Genomic DNA, 20,079 nt, shown 5'->3' with positions numbered 1-20,079 from the left:
TGGTTAGGGAAGCGCACTGCGCACAGAAAGGGAAGGGGGCTGGCAGCAGGGAAAGATGCGAGCCGCAAGGCTGGATGTGACTGGGACCTGGGGTAAACCATGTTGGCCGCCTCCTGCGGGAGCTGTTAGCTGGACGACGGCGGGGGCCCCGGGACTGGAAGGGCCACCTGGAAGAAGAGGGGTGGATGCCGGCGCGGAAGAGCAGTCAGGGGCGTGCAGAAACTGTACGCCAAACTACGAGGTTGAAGTCAGTGGCTTTGAAAAAGTGTAAAGGTGTTTCTGAGGTAAAACCAAAGATCTAACGACCCGACGGGAAATAAACAAGGCACACATGTTCCACGTCGCAGGTCCCGACAAATTATTGAATGATCACGTCATTGTCTGACCACAAAGTGGAGGTCCTCTAATCACAATCAAGTTTTTAATTTTTCGTTGTGGGAATTAAGATAAGGGGATATCCTAGGCTCGATGAGCCACAGGGAGAACCTTTCCCCTCGGCATTTTTTAAATGCCCGCCAGGACGAAAAAAGAGTTGGGTTTACAAATTAGGGACACTTCAACCTCCCTGTAGGATGTATTTCAGGTGGGCAATGGTGCTGGGTGAAAACTCAATCCACCGCCAAACAACATAATAGCATTCTTCAATATCAGATTACCATAAAGATAGGGTAGCAAAAGCCACGCAAACCATCTCACGTCCAGGTCCCCAAGGGCTTCCTTCATTGTCCACGGCGTCTTAGCCGACTGCGCCGCCAAAGCAGCGCCAACTCGAGCGCCTTACACACTGCGCCTGCGCAGAGTCCGCCGAGTGGGAGGATGACAGCCTGCGGAAGACGTTTCCCAGAAGCCCGCGCCACTCGCTGCCGTCCTCCCGCCCGCTCACAGGCCGCGTGACGTCACTCCGCCCGCCACGTTCCTCGTCGCTAAGGGTGGTTTGCCAGCGCCCCCCAGTGGTCCGGTTGAGCGCTGCAGCGGTACGCGCAGGGCCCAGCAAACGAGTAGGGAGAGGGCTGCGGGTGCTGCTGCCGCCGTCGTCACCGTAGCGCGCCGACATGTGGCGGTGCGGCTGAGCGGAGCGGAGCGAAGGGGGAGAAAGGGGGAGGGCACGCGCGGGGAGGGGAGGGAGGAGGCCAGACAAGGCGGGGGGAGGGGGAGCAGCGGTGGCGCAAGTCGCGCGGAGCAGCGCAGCCCGGGTCCGCTCCTTGCTCCGCCGCCACCTCCCGACCCGGCCGGTAGAGCCGGCGCTCCAGCGGCCCCCGGAACAACTCAAAGCGGACGAAGGAGTCCATGTTGGGGAACTTGGCGTGGTGACGGGGACCTAGGGACCTGCAGTGGGGCCGCCGCCGCCGCCGGAGCAAGCGCCTCGACCTCGGCCTGAGGTAAACACGGGCCGACCCCGGGGGCGGATGGGCTCAGGCGGCTGTCCGGGCGAAGTGGGGGCTGTTACGGGCCGGCGCAGAGCGGAGGAGCGGGCCCGGGGCGACAGGAGGGCGGACAAAGTTTCGGAATCGCGCGCGGCCCAGGCGGCGTTCTGCGCTTGGAGGAAAGTTGGAGCTGCCTCTCGAGGCAGGGGAAGCTGCGGCGGGGAGGGCCCCCCTTCCTTCTCGCTACCCCGCGAGGGAGGCCCCGCTTCGGCCGCCGCCGCCTCACAGTCGACACTCTGTCCCATTTCCTCCTTGTGGCCTACCCGCCTCCCCGCCGCTTCAGCCGGCGAAGCTTGTCCCCTGCCGGGTGCGGGGTCCGGTGGGGGGGGGGGTGTTGAGGCTAGAGGTTCCACGACCGAGTCGCCACACAGGCACCCCCTCCCTGCAGTGGAAACGTGTCTGGCTGGGCTTCCGGGCGCTCTCCGACCCCCAAGTTCGCTTTACTTGGAAGACTTTGCTTTTGTCAATAGTGTCCAAGCCCGCTTGTGAAACCAAACTTTACTACGTCGTGACCTCTCAGTGCGCGAATAGGGAAGAGCCGGTGCTGCTAGGCATCGGCGTTTACCCCACGTCCTGAATTTCGAACTGTTCCCCCCCCCCCGCCCCCACAATTTTTAAACCCTTTTCCTGGGCTGACCACAAAAGGGCCGGATCTAAACTTAGCTTAATGAGTCGCTCCTCGTCTCACCTAGGAATTTTGAACCATCAAAGACGTTTCTTACAGATTGCTGGCTGTCTTCGCACCCATATGCATTTTGAAAAATTGTTTTAAAAGTAAACCCCTGGTTTAAGTAGTTGATGAAAACACTCGGAGATTCAAATGTTGTGAATTGTAAAATACCCCCAGCGTATTTCTGTAGCGTATTTCTGTCAGCGTCTACGAGTTGAGTGATTATCATTAATATTGGATTACGTTTTATTTATTTATTTTTTTTTAATTTTTTTTTTAATTTTTTTCCAACGTTTATTTATTTTTGGGACAGAGAGAGACAGAGCATGAACGGGGGAGGGGCAAAGAGAGAGGGAGACACAGAATCGGAAGCAGGCTCCAGGCTCTGAGCCATCAGCCCAGAGCCTGACGCGGGGCTCGAACTCACGGAGCGCGAGATCGTGACCTGGCTGAAGTCGGACGCTTAACCGACTGCGCCACCCAGGCGCCCCTGGATTACGTTTTAATTAACATCTTTTATCATACCAACAGTGAACTGAGATCTTTAAGCAAAACTGATCGAAAAGTTTTTAATGTTTGGCTGGTAGATGCTGATGTTAAATTTTCCCAATTTGTGAATTTTCATTGAATTACGGAAAAAGCATATTAATAGATGTAATTTTCATTTTAAAAGTTAACTCAAACATAAGACTGCTTACCTCAGCAGAATATTGAAGGCAAAACATTCTTAAATAATTGCTGTTTTTGAATTTTATTGGTAATTGTATTAAAATTTTGATAAGAATCAAGTCTCTTTCCAGACCATTGCTTTCTTCTTCCTATATCTTTGGCAGTTAGCTTAATCATCTCACCTCTTTGCTATTGGTTAAGAGCTGCAGTAAAAAGCTTGTGGGACTTTTATTTTTTTGTTGTTTTATTGGGCAGATGAAATTTTGAAATTGTCTTTGGATTTTTTTTGTTTTATTCTCTTAAGGATAATCTGAATCTACTTCGTATTGTGTTTATGCAATATGGGTTTTTAAGTTTGTAATTCTTACTGTAGCTGCCGCTTTTTCTTTGTAATATTTTTCAGTGCTTGCAAATATGTTTATAATCATTCAGTTTTACTTCATTAGATGGTGACCTTTTTACCAGAGAATTTGAGTACATTTTAAGATTTTTGGTGGGCTAAGATTTGGTCGTTTGCTTACTCCTTGTGTACTCACACTGCAAAAACATTGTTCACTATGTCATGAGGGTATAAAACTGTAGAAAAGAATAGAAAATTGTTTGTAAATATGCTGCCTGAAACGTGTCATGGAGAAAATCTTAAAGGTGATTTTTGGGATACATCTTTATGTGCTATTATTGGAGTCCATGAGTTAAAATCGAAATTTTTCAGGGGTCACTCAGCTTCCGCATTATTTTTTGGGCACGAGGCAGTGTGGCTACGCATTTTTCCTGAAAAGCTGTGCTATTAACTAGAGATAGGATGAAACAGTGCAGTTACATGATGTTGTTGATTCACCATTAGTAGCATGTTTTAGTAGGAGGAGAGTACAGTATTATACTACTCATTGACTTATTACTGAACTTTTTAGGTACACCAGTGAGAGATGGTTGTAAAACCTAACTAAAGAGACTGGCATATGTAGAGGTAATAAAAAGAGTCAACCTTAGAATAATTTTCATTGGAACTTCCCATTAGGAAGCTCTGCCACCATCTATCCTGGTGTTTTAGTGATGTAGATTGGATCTTGACTTACCTAGCGCAGTGAAATAAAGAGGCTCAAAACCTAAATTGTTAATTATGGTCTCTGTCCGAAAGAATAAGTGAATAGCTTTGCACCTTATCTTGCATCTGAATTGTACTAACTGGTATTAGTACTGAGTAGAGCTCAGAGTTAAAGTCTTGGTGTTCCCAAGATTCATCTTTGTGTTATCATTGTTGTCTTTTTTTAAAGTTGTGACTTTGTTCTTTCTAGTACTAAGGTACATAAAGTTTTACAAATATAAAAACAACACCATCATCTCTCACTTGCAAAATAGTTTCCAAAAGTCTCACTATGACTTCTGTTTACCTATGATGTTTAACACTCAACAGCCAGAGTGATCCTGATGAAACTTGTCAAATCATGTCACTTCTCTTTTCAAATGGCTTCCCTTCTCAGTCATAGTAAAATGCATAGTACTTACGGTCTACCAGGCTCTGAGTGTTTCGCGTCTCCTCTTCCTCTCTGATTTGATTACCTCACTTTGTCCAGTCACCTTCCACTATGCTACTGAGAGTTTTCTCTGACTACTCTGTAAGACAGCAGACCTTCCCATGTTTCCTACCACTTTTTAAGCCAGATTTTCTGCATAACATTTATCAATTTCTAATATACTGTATAATTTATTATCTTAAATTTATTGTATTTCTTCTTCACTTTAATGCAAGTTCTGTGAGAACAGGGGATTTGTCACTTTGGGTCATTGTTTTGTCCCCAAACACCTGAACAATGCCTGGCACATAGTAGGTGCTTAGTCAATATTTAACAGATTAACCTGCTTTCAGCTGGAGACATTAAAGCAATAAAAATAGTAATTGTGGTTTGAAACTTTATGCAGTCTTTTGCATAAACTGCTGAGTTACTTTTATCCATGATTTACGTTCAGATCAGGGGACATATTTTTAAAGTAGAGGATGACAGAATGTGACCTTGGAACTGATTTATCAGGGTATAGAAGGAACTAAGAATACTTAGCTAAGGGTAGAGTGGTATAACTATCTTACTGTTTAAAATGCTGTCTTTTAGAAGCCAAATTATACTTATTTTTGGTAGTTACAGAAAGCAGAATTATGATTATGGTGATGGGTTTTGAAAGGGAGGAGAAGCAGCAAGAGTGGATGTGGGAAAATTAGTTAAGACTCTTATAGTAGTGTCCAGAAGAGATGAGGATAGCTTGATTTGGAGGTGGGCAAAAGTGAATGAAATTTGTAGTCACCAGGCCTCTGTTGATGGATCCAAAGTGAGGGAGATAGAAATTTCAGAGGTAAACAGTTGGGTGGAAGGTGATACCACATAAGGACCAAGGTTCTTTTGATTCTCATATACTGTATTTAAGGAACCTCTGGAACTTTCAGATGGAAATCTTTATAGGCAGTTAGATAATATGGTTCTAAATTTCAGAAGAGAGGTATCAGCTGGAAATAGAAAATTGAAGTCATTTATATAAGTAGTTGAAACTATAGGTGGAATTAATTGTCTAAGGGAGAGAATATAACTAGAATGGAATCACAGTGGCCCCTAATATAAAAAGTTTGCGGAAGGAATGTAAGCTCCCAAAGATACTGTGAAGGTCAAAGAAGTATGAGTTGAGTGTGGTATTGTAGAAACCAAAGGAAGAGAGTATTTCAAGGGGAGAGTAATCAGTAGGGTCAAGTGTTGATGAGAGTTGAGTAATGTAAGAGCTTAAGATTTTTCATTGAATTTAACAGTATGAAGCTCATTGGCCTTTTTAATAAGCCGGATAGTAAGCTTCTTATTTTCAAACTGATGCTCCTGTAATTGCTTGACTAGATGTAAAAGTGCTAATATCAAAGGTTAAGAAATTATCTGCCCACATTACAGAAGATACCTAATGTTTCTCAAATATTTGCTGTGTGCCAGTCACTCTGTTTTAGACATTTTACATAAATTTTTGTTTGATCTTTTCAGTAGCCTTGAAATGTTGGGTGTATTAACCCATTTTACAGAAAGGAGTCTGAAGCTCTAGAGAAGTTTAATGACTTGCTAAGAAATACTCCACTCCATCTGACTCTTGGGCCTTTAGTTACTCATTCTATTAGTTGGCCTCTCAAACTCTAGGTCAGTGCTGTCTAGTAGTAGACTTTTCTGTGATGATAGAAATACTGTGTGTCTGCTGCCAATACAGTAGCTAATGTGGCTGTTGAGCATTTGAAATATGGCCAGTGGGACCGAGGAACAAAATAGTGGTTACTGTATTCGACAGTGGGTATATATAGTGGGTCATTGAGAATCCCATAAATAATAAAGCAGAGTCTTTACTTACAATAAGAAGAGGTGCAAACACATATTCTTCATTTGGAGGGAGTACCATTTTACTTATATGCTAGTTTTAGGTACTATAAATGAATATTGTAGATAATCTTTTTCTTTTTTTAAAACAATTTCAAACTTTCAGAAAAGTTACAAGTAGAATACAAAGAACTTTCTTCCTCTGAACCATTAAGTTGCAGACACCCATCCTGCTTAAGTCCCAAGTACAATACAAAGAAGTTTTTTAAAACCTTTAGCCATTTGAGAGTAAGCTGCAGATGCCTTCTCATCGCCCCAAAGATAAAGACTTTCTTTTACATAAAATATATCAAAATAAGGAGATTAACATCACTATATTACTATAATCTAACTCTCAGACCTTGCTCAGGTTTTGTCAGTTTCCACAGTAATTTCATTTGTAAACAGGAGGACTGCATTTAATTGTAATGTCTTTTTATACTCCTTCAACTTAGAACAATCCCTCAGATTTTTCTTGATTTTCATGACCTTGACACTTCAAGAGATTACAGGTTAGTTTTGTTGTTAGATGTCCCTCGATTTAGATTTGCCTGATATTTCCTCATGGTTGGATTCAAATTGTGTTCTTTGGCAGGAGTGTCTCAGTAATGATGTTGTGTGTTCTCATTGCATCCTATCCTGTGGCATACGATTTCAGTTTGTGCCATCGCTGATGATGTACACTTTGATCACTTGAGTTAGATGAATTCTCCCAGGCTTCTTCACTAAAGTTCCCCCCCCCCCCTTAGTAATTAATAAGTATTCTATGGAGAAGTATTTTGAAACTTTATAAATCTTTATCACATTTGCTATTTATTCTCAAAATGTCCCAGTTTGGCCACTGAAAGCCCCTTCCAGCTAGTTTCTGTGTTTTGACTTGCTTTGAGCACTTCCTTACCGTTTGATGCAAGAAAATGTCCCAGGTTCACCTTGTACATACTTTCCCTGCTGTAGCCATAGAATCAGCTGTTTCTCCAAGGAGTGGTTTCTGTCAGTGAAAGGTATTTAGAAAACCTAGATTTGGGTGATGTATATATTTCTGTGTCTATATATAGAAAACCATGAGCTGGTACCAATTTTTCCAATTTCAAAACGTGTTTGTTTTCTAGCGTTTGTTCTCGTTTTCTCCCTTTCCAAATTTATAACTCTCTTCTCTTACAAGGAGAAACCTGATTCCCAATATCCTTGGGATCAGTCACCAAAATGTAGCCAAACTTCTGTTGTCACTGCTGCTTTCTCTCCTGTGAATATCATTTTCACTCTTCTTAGGCTCTGATTTCTTGTGCCAAGATGCATTCCTCATTTTAGGCTCCTCAGATAGTTCATACTGAGGATGTCACCATTCTGCTTGACTTCTATCTAGTACCTCACTCTGGGCTCCCTCACCATCCTACTTATGGACACCTTGCTCATTAATGTGGACTCCAACACCTCCAGGGAGAAAACCAACATACAGATATGTTTCTTAAAGATTGTACTTATTGTTTCTATAAAAGATTATCACACCAAAACTTTTAATGAAAATTATGATCAGATATGTTCTCACTTTAAAATTTAAACCCTCTTGAGACTCTCACATCTCTGTTAGCGATAAGACTAATCTTCCTCCTTATTTTCCCTTTTATCCGAGAGTTCTCAAATGTACTTTTAGGGGAGTCTTAACGTAATTTTGCCAGTAAAGTGAAAATAGTTCTTTGGAGGGGTGCCTGGGTGTCACAGTTAAGTGTCAAACTTTGGCTCAGGTCATGGTCTCATGGTCCGTGAGTTCAAGCCCTGCATCAGGCTCTGTGCTGACAGCTCAGAGCCTGGAGTCTGCTTCAGATTCTGTGTCTTCCTCTCTCTCTGCCCCTCCCCCACTCAGGCTCTGTCTCTTTTTCAAAAATAAATAGACATCAGAATAAATATAAACATAAAGTAAATAGTCCATTCGACCTAGCTTTGCATTCTAGTTGTCCCATATACTGATTGTCACCTTTTATTGGTGACTTAATAGTGTCCTCACCTATTTTATTTTTTAAGTAACATTTGCCTAAGTCTAGTGGTAATAGTAGCTATCTCCATCTCTGTTGTTTTATACCCTTAAGTTAACTCCACTTAGTGATTTTCAAACCTTTTTAATGCAGTGTTACTAACGTTCAATGTTGGTGGTGTTTAAAAATTTTAAATGTACTGTAGTATGGTATTTTGAAGGTTAAATGTGCAAAGATATATCAGGTGGTTTTAATTTTTAAAATGTACTGAGGTATGGTATTTGAGTATTAAATGTGCAAAGACATGTCACAGTTTATTGCTGGATGAGCATTTTCCCTACCGATAATCTTGTGATCCAGGTTTGTTGATATCTATGTGTCTCTTAGGTCTGGGAATGAAACATGGCCTTTGCCCTTGAGGGGCTTATTCCTAATCAGGCCTACTTTATTGCTCCCCAGTATTCTTCCATTTTTTTCCTAAGTACTTTTCCATACATTTCTTTCTTCTTCCACTTCTGCTGCTGCATTATTTTCAAAACCCCCATTTTAAACATGTCAAAATAGATAAATGGGATAGAGGTGTACTTTTCCTTAGTGATTTTCGCTTTTTACAAAACAAAATTTAAGTCCTGCCTTGGACTTAAACTTTTAAGTCCATTTACATTCTGGCCCATGATTATTCTTTACCCTTATCTCCTATTGCTGTCCTAAATGAGTTCTTTCTAACTAAATGAGTCCTGAAAAATGCCTGTAGCTCACATTTGGCACTTAGCATATGCTATTCTGTTGTTCATCTTTTGTATCCTATTTCTCCAGCTCTACTTTTTGCAGCAGGAAGGGGTATAGTATCTTTATCTGTCTTTGTATTCCAATGCCAGGCTCAATACCCTGGCCAAAGTAGTAGTTCAGCAGCTTAAAGTAAGCAAAAACAAATATAAATAGTAAAGAGAGCAGCCACAGCAACACTGCCTTGAAAATTCTCTGGGATCAGTGAAACAGCTTACAAATGATAAATGATCTGTTAAGGTAAATATACTTGTAACACTATTTTGTATGCTTAGATCACCTGTCAAGAAAATTGTTTCTTTAAATTATTGTTCTAATGGGAATAAATATTAATAACTTACAAAATTTGTAAGCTATCATTCACCTGAAAATCTTATCATAGAAGAGCCTTCAGATAGGACAGCTTTAATGCATTAAGGCCATATTTCTTTAGGAACTGTTGTACATGTGCAGTTACTTAGACGTCAACATGAGTAATATGAGGGAGATGCATGAAACAGAAAATAGCTTTATTTTTTCAAAACTGCTACAGAAGTAGATGAAACTAAAATTGAATGAAGGAGAAACAAAGCCAATCAAGCCCTTAAGAGAAATATAAAATATATTTTATATTAGTATAGTCACTCCAACTTCTTTGACTACTGCTATGGTATATCTTTTTCCATTCTTTCATTTTGACCTATGTCTTTGTATTTAAAGTGAGTTTCTTAAAAAGCAGAATCAGACCTATAAATATAGAGAACAAACTGATGGTTGCCAGAGGGAAGGGGAGTGTGGGAGGATAGGTAAAATGGATAAAGGGGAGTGGGAGATACGGGCTTTCAGTTATGGAATGAGTAAATCACAGGAATAAGAGGCACAGCATAGAGAACATAGTAATATTCTAATAGCATTGTATGGTGACAGATAGTAACTATACTTGGGGTGAGCATAGCATAACATGTAGAGAAGTTGAATCACTGTTGTACACCTGAAACTAATGTAACATTGTCAACTATACTCAAATAGAAAATTAAAAAAAAAAATTGAGTTTCTAGTAGACAGTATGTAATTCAGTGTTTTTGTAAAATCTAACCTGATGATCTTTTATTTAGTGTGTTTAGGTTATTTACATGTAATTATTGATATATACTATTTTGTTCCCCATTTCCTGCCCTTTTTTCAATTATGTGAATATATTTAATATTCTACTTTAAATTCATCTATTGACCTTCTGACTGTATCTCTTTAAATTATGTTTTAGTGGTTGCTTTAGGCTTACTCTTGACAACTAGAAATGTGGCCAGTTTGAATGCAGACACAGGCTGTAAATGTAAAATACACACCAGATTTCAAAGACTTACTGCCACAAAAAGAATACACAGTGTCTCATTTAATAAGTTTTTTTTTTTACTGGTTACATGTTGGATGTTAATATTTAAACATATTGGGTTAATAAAATATACTAGATTGATATTTTAACTTTTAAAATATGGCTACTAGAAAATTTAAAATTACATATGTGGCTCACATTGTATTTCTGTTGAACAGTGCTGCTCTAGGGATTATAATATGTATACTGAGACATTCACAATCTATGTGGAGTTAATATTTTTACCACTTAAAATGAATGTAGAAGCCGGACAACTTCCCCAGTGACCTTTATGTTAAACTTGTTGTATGATTACATGTATATGGAATGAAAATCCACTAGACAGTAATGTAATTTTTGCTTTCAGTAATCATATATTTTTTAAAGAACTTAAGAGGAGAAAAGTAGTCTCTTATTTTAGCTGTTGACTATTTTCTTGTTCTTTGTTAATGAAATTTCAAGTTTCTCTCATTTCTCCTCAGCTTGAAGAATTTCCTTTAGTATATGTTTTAAAATAGCCTTGCTTTTTCTTTGTTTTTCTTAACTGAAAACTTTCCACTTTCATTTCTGATAGATTTCTTTATTAGATATAGAATTCTGGGTTGACAATTCTTTAGCACTAAACATGTCCGGCTTCTTGGATCCCGTTGTTTCTGATGAGAAGTTTGCAGTAATTTGAATCATCAATTTCCTCTGTATGCTGTTTCTCTATTTTAAATATATTTTTTTTCTTTTACCTTTACTTTTTTGCAGTTGATTATGATTTGTCTGAGCATGTTTATCTTTCTTTTGAGTTAATCCTATTCGGTATGTCCTAAAATTTGTGAATTTTGAAATTTGGGAAGGTTTTGGAAATTATTCCTGCAAAAATTTGTTTATGTACCGGTCTCTTTCTCTTATTTTTCTAGAACTCAAATGGCAAAAATAGAACTTTGAATGTTGTCCAGAGGACCCCGAGACTCTTCATTTTCTTTCACTCTTTCACTTCTCTGTTCTTCAGATTAGATCATTTCTTTCTCACATTTACTGACTCATTCCTTTGTGTTTCCAGTCTGTTGTTGAGTTGTTGAAATCTTATTTCAGATACTGTATTTTTCATTTCTAAAATTTCCATTTGTTTCTCTATTTTTTTAAGTTTAATTTTTTTTAATGTTTATTTATGTTTGAGAGAGAGACAGAGCTTGAGTAGGAGAGGGGCAGAGGGAGATGGAATCAGAATCCAAAGCAGGCTCCAGTCTCTGAGCCATCAGCACAGAGATCATGACCTGAGCTGAAGTTGGAGGCTTAACCGACTGAGCCACCCAGGCGCCCCTGTTTCTCTATTTTTTATAGCTACTGTTTCTCTCCTGAGAACCTCTGTCTTCCATTTATTACTGAAGTGTTAATACTTTTAATATCTAGTGACTTGGATTAGGATCTGTTTTCTTTTCCGACAAAGGGCTAGTGAATTCCAATCCTACTACTTATAACTGACTTTGTGACCTTAGACAAGTTACTGAATTTCATTGTATATAAGATGGAGATGTCTTTGCAAAATATTGTAAAGGCTAAATGAGATAACTTAGGAAATGTCAGAATGTAATAGCTAGAAATAGTATGGAAAACATACCCAGAAGTCCAGCTCCTGGGGCATTTGAAGCATTTATAGTAAAATTACATTAGGAAAGAATCCCAATATTTGCCCACGCCTGATGTGAATGTAAAAGAATGTTCTTTCTTTTTTTATTTTTAAAGTAAGTTTTCATTGTAAGTCATGTATTTCCAGATTAGAATAGTAATGTTTTATAGAAGTAGGATTGTGTAATGCCTTGTTGTGTGTGAAATATTCATTTGAGAATACATTGATTATATACCTATGTAGCATGAAATGGTATTTATCTGAGATAACTACCTAACAAGTTTAAGAAGTTCAGATAATAGGCAGAGCTGGAATAAAGAGAGAGTGAATGTCTTGCTTACTACACAAACAATTGCTTTTTTTTTTCAATACTTGTTTCACTATAGCAATTTGTACCAATTTAGAAAGTATTAGAGAGTGACAATTCTTGAGGAACCAAAGAGTTCCTCAAGACATTTAGCATCTGTACAAATTAGAGACTAATTTCTGGAGTTGAAACTATAATGTAAGTAAGGTTGGTAAAATTTTGTTTAAACAGAACAGAGGAGTATTTTAGAAGCAGTGTTTTGAACATTGTCCCTTTTTTCCCTGTTGTCATAGATGAAATCCCATTTCCATTCTTCTGCAACAAGCATTCGTATGCAGTCACTTATTGTCATTAATTCCTCTTCTTTAATTCTTAGGATTTGTTTCTTTATTTGCAGGTGTTTCCTGTGCTATATATATGTTTTTGGGATGTGGGTTGACCAAGATTGCTGTTTTGGGTCGGGAGTCTTTCTAACATAGGACAAGGATTAAGTTAAAGATATAATTGACAGTGTTTCTGTTTTGGATTAGAAAAAAAAGATGAAAAGATACCAGTTCTTCCTCTGCTTCCTGTACTTCCATCCAGGATGCCTTTCTTCTCTTGGCTGCTCTGCTTGTGAGAGGGTATGGTGTTGATCCCAAGGGCTCCTCCTGGGATAGTTTTCTTGGGAAGTTTGATTGTGAAATGAATCTCTTCTTCTTTTTTTTTGTCTTTAATAGGCATAATACTTAATCTTCTGAATGTAAACTCTGCTTTTCCACACTTGTTACTCTTCTCAAGGGACCTATAATAAGCATTGAGGAATTACTGATAAAAAGAAACCAAAAATGTAAGAGCTTTAAGTTTGCCTCTATCACTTGAATTAGTTATATTATTGTGTTTTAGTAGATGGGGATGCAAAAATGAAGAGGAGAATCTTGAAGACAAGTGAAGATTGCAGTCAGCTCCCCTTTCTGTTCCCTCCACCATACCTTAAGCAGCGGTGGAGTTATTAAAGAAAAATTGCATAAATATTGAGTAGGTTTTTTTTTAAAGCTTATTTATTTATTTATTTTGAGAGAGAGCATGTGCACGCACAAGCAGGGGAGGGGCATGGGAGAGGAAGAGAGAATCCCAAGCAGGCTCCACACTCTCAGCACAGAGCCCAATGTGGGACTTGATCTTAAGAACCATGACAGAATTGCATGAATATATATTGAAATTATTGGACGACATAAGAGGATACTGCCCTATAATGTTTCTCATTTGAAGAAATAGTGGAAGCCTTTCATATGATTTATCAAACTCTTTATGGTAATGTATCCATGCACATAGAAAGCACTTGTTTTTTGTTTTTGTTTTTTGTTTTTTTAAATTTTTTTTAACATTTATTATTGAGAGACAGAGAGACATAGAGCATGAGCAGGTGAGGGGCCAAGAGATGGAGAGACACAGAATCTGAAGCAGGCTCCAGGCTCTGAGCTGTCAGCACAGAGCCCGATGCGGGGCTCAAACCCACAAACTGTGAGATCATGACCTGAGCCAAAGTCGGATGCTTAACCGACTGAGCCACCCAGGTGCCCCTTGTTTTTCTTTTTAAAATAAAGTATTGTGGGGTGCCTGGGTGGCTCAGTCAGTTAAGTGTCTGACTCTTGATTTCAGCTCAGGGCATGATTTAATGGTTGTGAGAGTGAGCCCCGTGTCAGGCTCTGTGCTGTGTTTGGAGCCTGCTTAAGATGCTCTCTCTCCCTGTCCCTCTGCCCCTACCTCCCACATGTATGCATGCTCTGTCTCTCAAAAGAAATAAAGTATTGCATCATAGATGTATTCTCATAGAGTGGACACCTGTCACATAAGAGTGTAACCCAATTGGGGAGTGAAGTGTAGTGCCTTTCTTACCCCAAACAATGAAAAACTGGTCAGCTCCATACCATTAGTAGGGTATTGGAACTGATCTATTTCTACACTGCCCTAGAATTTAGTGGGGTTGTGGGGCGCCAGGGTGGCTCTGTTGGTTAAGCCTCTGACTTCGGCTCAGGTCATGATCTTGTGGTTCATGAGTTCAAGCCTTGCATTGGGCTCTGCTGTCAGCACAGAGCCTGCTTCAGATCCTCTGTCCCTCTCTCTCTACCCCTCCCCTGCTTGCTCTCTCTCTCTCAAAAATAAACATAAAAAAAATACTGGAAAAAAAACAATTTAGTGGGGTTGTAAAATTGTGCCTGTTGCTTTTAATCTCTCTGTCTCCATGGGCTATAGAATACACGATCTTTTAGTGTTACAGAAATGTAGGAACCAGAAATAGAAAATTGAAATACCTCCTCTCAAGCTTATCAGTGGTGATATAACCGTGGGTGGCTTCTGTGTTGGTGATAGTATAGACCATTGGAAAGACAGACTATGAAGGTGTCAGTGAAGCCATACCTTTGTTAAAAATGTTAACAATTTATGTTCTAGCCCAAAATTGTTTTTTCATGTTAGTCTTTACTTTTAAAACATTTTAAATTTTACTAACATATGTTAAAATTGACCTTTTTTGGGTGTGTAGTTCTGTGACTTTTAATACATGTATTTGTATTACTACCATCAGAGTCAGGATTTAGAACGGTTCCATTACCTCCAAAAAGCTCCCTCATGCTATCTTTGTAGTTAAACCTTTCTCAAACCTTTCTCAAATTGTTATCAGGTGACCACTGATAACAATTCTTTATCATTACAGTTTTTACCTTTTGCGAATATCATATAATAACGCAACTGTGTAGTATGTGACCTTTTGGGACTGACTTCTTTCAGTATATTGTCTTTAAGATTCATTCAAGTTGTTGAGTGAAGCTCTGGTCCATTCCTTTTTTCTGTTTCTGTTTTTGTTTTTATTTTGGTTGAGTAGTATTCCATTGTATGGCTGAATGCACCATAGTTCGTTTATTTAGATTATATCTAGTTTATCAGTTCTTTCTTATACTATCTTTGGTTTTGGTATCAGGGTAGTTGGGAAGTATTTATCTTCCATTTTCTGGAGGAGATTGTGTTGAACTGGTATTGCTTCTTTAAATGTTTAGTAAAATTCACCAGGGAAATTATGTGGGCCTAGGGATTTCCTGTTTTGGGAGGACTAGATTTAATTTCTTTAAACAGTACTGGGGCTATTCAGTGGTATTCGGCTTAGTTTCGCCAGAGGTTTAAATTTCATTGATTTTTTTTTTTTTCCCCTAAAGAATGGGGTTTGGGTTTCATTGATTTTTCTGTTTTTCTGTTTTCAATTTCATTGATTTCTACTCTATTTCCTTCCTTCTGCCTTCTTTGTATACATTTTTATTTAATTTTAGTTTAGTTTTTTAACATAGAAATTTAGGTCATTGATTTGAGACCTTTTCTGACCTTTGATGCAGTCATGCTTTCGCTACATCTCATGTATTTTAACTATTGATATATTTGGATTTAATTCTACCATTTTATTTTTTTGGTTCCCTCTTTTCTTCTGTAACCTCTTTCTTTGGATTATTTGAACATTTTTTAGTATTCCATCTTAATTGTGTTTTTGCCTATATATCACATTTTTTTTTTTTTTATTTTTTAAAAAAAATTTTTTTTTTTCAACGTTTATTTATTTTTCGGACAGAGAGAGACAGAGCATGAACGGGGGAGGGGCAGAGAGAGAGGGAGACACAGAATCGGAAACAGGCTCCAGGCTCTGAGCCATCAGCCCAGAGCCTGACGCGGGGCTCGAACTCCCGGACCGCGAGATCGTGACCTGGCTGAAGTCGGACGCTTAACCGACTGCGCCACCCAGGCGCCCCCTATATATCACATTTTTAATGATTACTCTAAGGATTGTAATATGTCCATTTATTGTTCACAGTTTCCTTAGAATCAGTGTTTTATCATTTCAGGTGAAATACAGAAATCTTATCACCCTGTAGGTCCTTTACCCTTTTCTCTGTATGTTGTAATTGTCTTGTGCTACATTTACATGCATTGGAAATTCTGTTAGAAAGTGTTGTGATGTTTGCTTTTAATTGCCAAACATTTTAAAGAATTCAAGAGGAGGATAGTTAGTTATATTTATCCATATATTTATCATTTCTGTTGCTCTTTTGTCATTTCTCATGTTGTATTTAAGGATGATTTCACTAGATTGAGGATTCTAGGTTTACAGTTCTTTTCTATTTTAAGCACTTCAAGAATATTGTTCCACTTCCTCTGGTCTATGTAGTTTCTTTTCTTTTTCTTTTTTTTAAGATTTTATTTTTAAGTAATCTCTACACTTGATGTTGGGCTCCAACTTAAAACCTCGAGATGAAGAGTCACATACTCTTCCAACTGAGTCAGCCAACTGGCCCTGGATAAATGTGGTTTATGATGAGATGTCACTAGTTATTCAAATCATTAACCCACCTTCCCCTCATAATTAATTCCTTGTTTTTTCAGTCTGCTTGCAAGATTTTTTTATTTGTAACTTTTAGCAGTTTGACTGTGATATGTCTAGGCATGATCATTATCCTGTTTGGAGTTTGTGAGACTCTTGAATTTAGAGGTTTATATATCTTCACCAAATTTGGGAGTTTCTGGCCATTATTTCTCTTCGTCTTCCTTTTTTTGTACTGCACTCATTTTCCTCTGCTCGGACTCTTGATGTGAATGTTAGGGTTTTAGTGTTCTCCCACAGGTCCCTGAAACACTGATATTTTCAATATTTTTTCTGTTGTTCACATTGGGTACCTTCTTTTGATCTGTCTTCAAGTTCACTGACTTTCTGCTATTGAGTCCAGTATATTTTCTATTTTAGTTATTGCATTTTTCAGTTCTAAAATTTCCATTTGATGGTTCTTTAAGTATTCTTTTTTTTTTTTTTTTTGCTGTGACTTTCCAGTTTTCAATTTGTTTCAAGAATATATGCTCTTGAGCATTTTTATACCTGCTTTCAAGTCTTTGTCAGATAATTCATCCAGTGCTCTAATATCTGTGTTATCTTAGTGTTGTTTCTGTTGATTCTTTTTTCCCACAGGAGTTTTGAGATTTTTCTGTTCTCTCTGCCAAGTAATTTTGGGTTGTGTTATGGAGATTTTGAACATTATGATATGAATCTTAGTGTCTTATTTAAATGATATGGAGAATGTTGAGATTTTTGTTTGGACAGGTAGTTGATTCAGTTGGATTTTAGGCCAGAAGCTCCAACCAGCTTTCTTTAGGTTGCAGTTTTAATCTGTTCTGTTTTCAAAAGCTTTGCAGTACTATTTGGATTTTTCCCATATGTGTACTACCCAGTAGCCAATCTGACCTGCATGGGGGTTTATCCTATATTTTAGTCTTCCGAGCCTCCAGTATGCTACTTAGGGTTAAATCTATAGGTGTGCAGCTTAGGGGTGAGCTAGGAGTTCATAAACAACTTATAAGTTGCTAAGTGCTTTCCTCTCTGTTATGTCCATGGTATTTTCTAGGTCCCTGGGACCTCCCCCCCATCCCTTTTCTATCCTCTGGCTAGAAACCCCAATCTTCATTTCATTTGTTCCACTGTGGTGCGTATTTTCTACAGTTGTATCTGGAGCCAAGTGCCAGAAGACAGGAGAAAAATTGAAATTATTCCAGTTTCTTCAGTCAGTGAAGATGGTCCCTTTCCTTAAGAGTTTTAGGCTCCTGCTGGCTCTGCTGTTGCCACTGTTGCAGCTGTCACCGTAAGATTGCTTGGGAATTGGGTTGTGGGGAGTGAAGAACAGAAGAAAGAAGAGATTTCCCTTACTCTTTCTAAGCAGTTAGGGGACTCCTTTTCTACTCTTTGGATAGAAATAGAGGGCTTTTTCCTAGAGCTTTTGCTTTCTCCATTGTTACCAACAGCCACTTTCTGGGTTTTAGGCTCCGTTAAGCCCAGGCTGGGGCAAAACTGGATGGGAAAAATTAAAAGCCCACTACCAGTTTGATAATATATCAGATTCTGGGCTCTTCCCCAGTCTACCTGCTATTATTTACTTTCTAAATTTCAATTAGCTGCTCCATTTATTCTGTCTAGGTTTTATAGTTTCAGTCAGTGAGATTAACAAGGTGGAATGTGCTTACTCCATTTTACTCAGAACCAGAACTTCTCAGTTTACTTATCAATTTTGGAATGTAATGGCTACTTGAATCTCCTTATTTTGGTTAAATATGGTTTGTCAGTTACTTTTTTTTTTTTTTTTTTTTTTTTTAGTATATGTGTGATCTTGTGTGTAGCAGTGTAACCTCTGTTGAGGAGATGATGTTACATTAAATGTAAAAGGAAATAGGAAATTTAATTTCTCTTTTAGAGCATAGTGTTCATGAACTCTAATTTTCCATAATTATTTAACATTTGAAAAACTGTTTTCCTGTTTTCAGTTTAATCTATATTTTCTGCCTGAGGATTTCTGGCTTGCCTTTCACTTTGGAGATGTTTTATTCTTTATTCATTGTAACCTTTTAAAAATGCTTTGTGGGGCGCCTGGGTGGCGCAGTCGGTTAAGCGTCCGACTTCAGCCAGGTCACGATCTCGCGGTCCGTGAGTTCGAGCCCCGCGTCAGGCTCTGGGCTGATGGCTCGGAGCCTGGAGCCTGTTTCTGATTCTGTGTCTCCCTCTCTCTCTGCCCCTCCCCCGTTCATGCTCTGTCTCTCTCTGTCCCAAAAATAAATAAACGTTGAAAAAAAAAATTTTTTTAAAAATGCTTTGTTTCAATAATTAAGTTATAGGTCACTGTAAAGCTTAGTATGAGGTGGCATACCTCGTATTAGTTGACTCTTTTGGCTCTCACATGTTGCAGACACTGCACAAGAATTTTAGAGACATTCTGAAGCATATCTTCACTTCCTAGATTGCTATGTGAAGCTGATTTTGTTATAAGACTGGTAAGTGTAGATGACTTCATCTTTTTTATTTTCAGTTTACTTGCTAAGCAACAAGATACGAGATTATTTGTTCATCAGTGAATAGTGCTTGGAAAACAAGCTTTTTTCTGGATAGAGGCCTAGAACCAAGGAATTGAATATGAGGTTCCTAGAAATTCCTGTTGTTGATCAGCTGCTGACAAGCAACCAACTCACTAATAATCTTCTCAAAAACTGACCCAGAAAGTATTTCTAGGGACCAATGTGCAGTAGTAACTTAAAGCAGAGCTCGTGGCTTATCTGTTCAGGCTGCTGTAATAAAATACCACAAACTGGGTAGCTTATAAGCAATAGAAATTTATTTCTCATAGTTCTGGTGGCAGGAGGGTTGGGTGAGGGCCTCTTCCATGTCACAGACTTAACCCTTGCATCCTCGTGTGGTAGACGGGGCTTCGGATCTCTCTTAGCCTCATTTATAATACAGGCCCTAATCTCATTCATGAGGGTTCTACTTTTTATGACTTAAGCACTTTTGAAAGGCTCCACTTACTAACATCATCACCTTTAGGAGTTAAGATTTCAGCATATGAATATGAATATGAATTTTAGGGGATGCAAACATTCAGACTGTAACGGCGTGTAAATGAACCCACTAAAACTAAAATTGATTCAAAGTCTTGCATTTCATATCCATTTCAGTTTTACTGTTGATAGTTATAAAGTTCGGGTGAAATTGAAGCTATTGGTAGAAATGAAAATTTTGTTGCTGTTTTTGTAAATTTAGATATCATAATTTCTTGGTTCTTTATTGTACTTTCTGGTCAAAAATTTTATTTTTAACTGAAAAAAACGTGATGTTGAAAAAATACATAACTGTTGTGATCACGAATAAAGAGAAATTGGTGTGTTAAAGGAATGAACATTTTGTTTATTAAAGATCTGTTATTTTTTTAAATTTATGATGTTCAGTTAGATAATTCATATACTCGGATAATTGCATTGAAATGTATTATTTTATAAAATTTGAAGAAAAAGATACTTCTATCAGTATGTATGTCCCAACCATTAATCTGAAAAACTTTTTTGGAGGATAAGCCTTCATGGTG

At 38.6% G+C, this 20,079-nt stretch overlaps 1 protein-coding gene across 3 annotated transcripts in view; it reads left to right on the top strand.

Annotated features, from left to right (window-relative positions):
* Positions 1-1,132: 1,132 nt before the first annotated feature.
* The window catches only part of SCAF11 (SR-related CTD associated factor 11), a 72,317-nt gene continuing 53,370 nt past the window's right edge, over positions 1,133-20,079 (top strand). For 2 of the 3 annotated variants that reach the window (XM_030322397.2, XM_030322395.2), the window contains exon 1: positions 1,133-1,379. The gene's annotated coding sequence lies outside the window, so the exon portion shown is untranslated. The remainder of the gene's footprint in view (positions 1,380-20,079) is intronic. The other variant, XM_030322398.2, reaches the window with a different exon arrangement.

The sequence above is a fragment of the Lynx canadensis genome, chromosome B4 (genome assembly GCF_007474595.2).
Source record: "Lynx canadensis isolate LIC74 chromosome B4, mLynCan4.pri.v2, whole genome shotgun sequence".
NCBI lineage: Eukaryota > Metazoa > Chordata > Mammalia > Carnivora > Felidae > Lynx > Lynx canadensis.
This window is presented reverse-complemented; position numbering and strand designations above follow the sequence as displayed.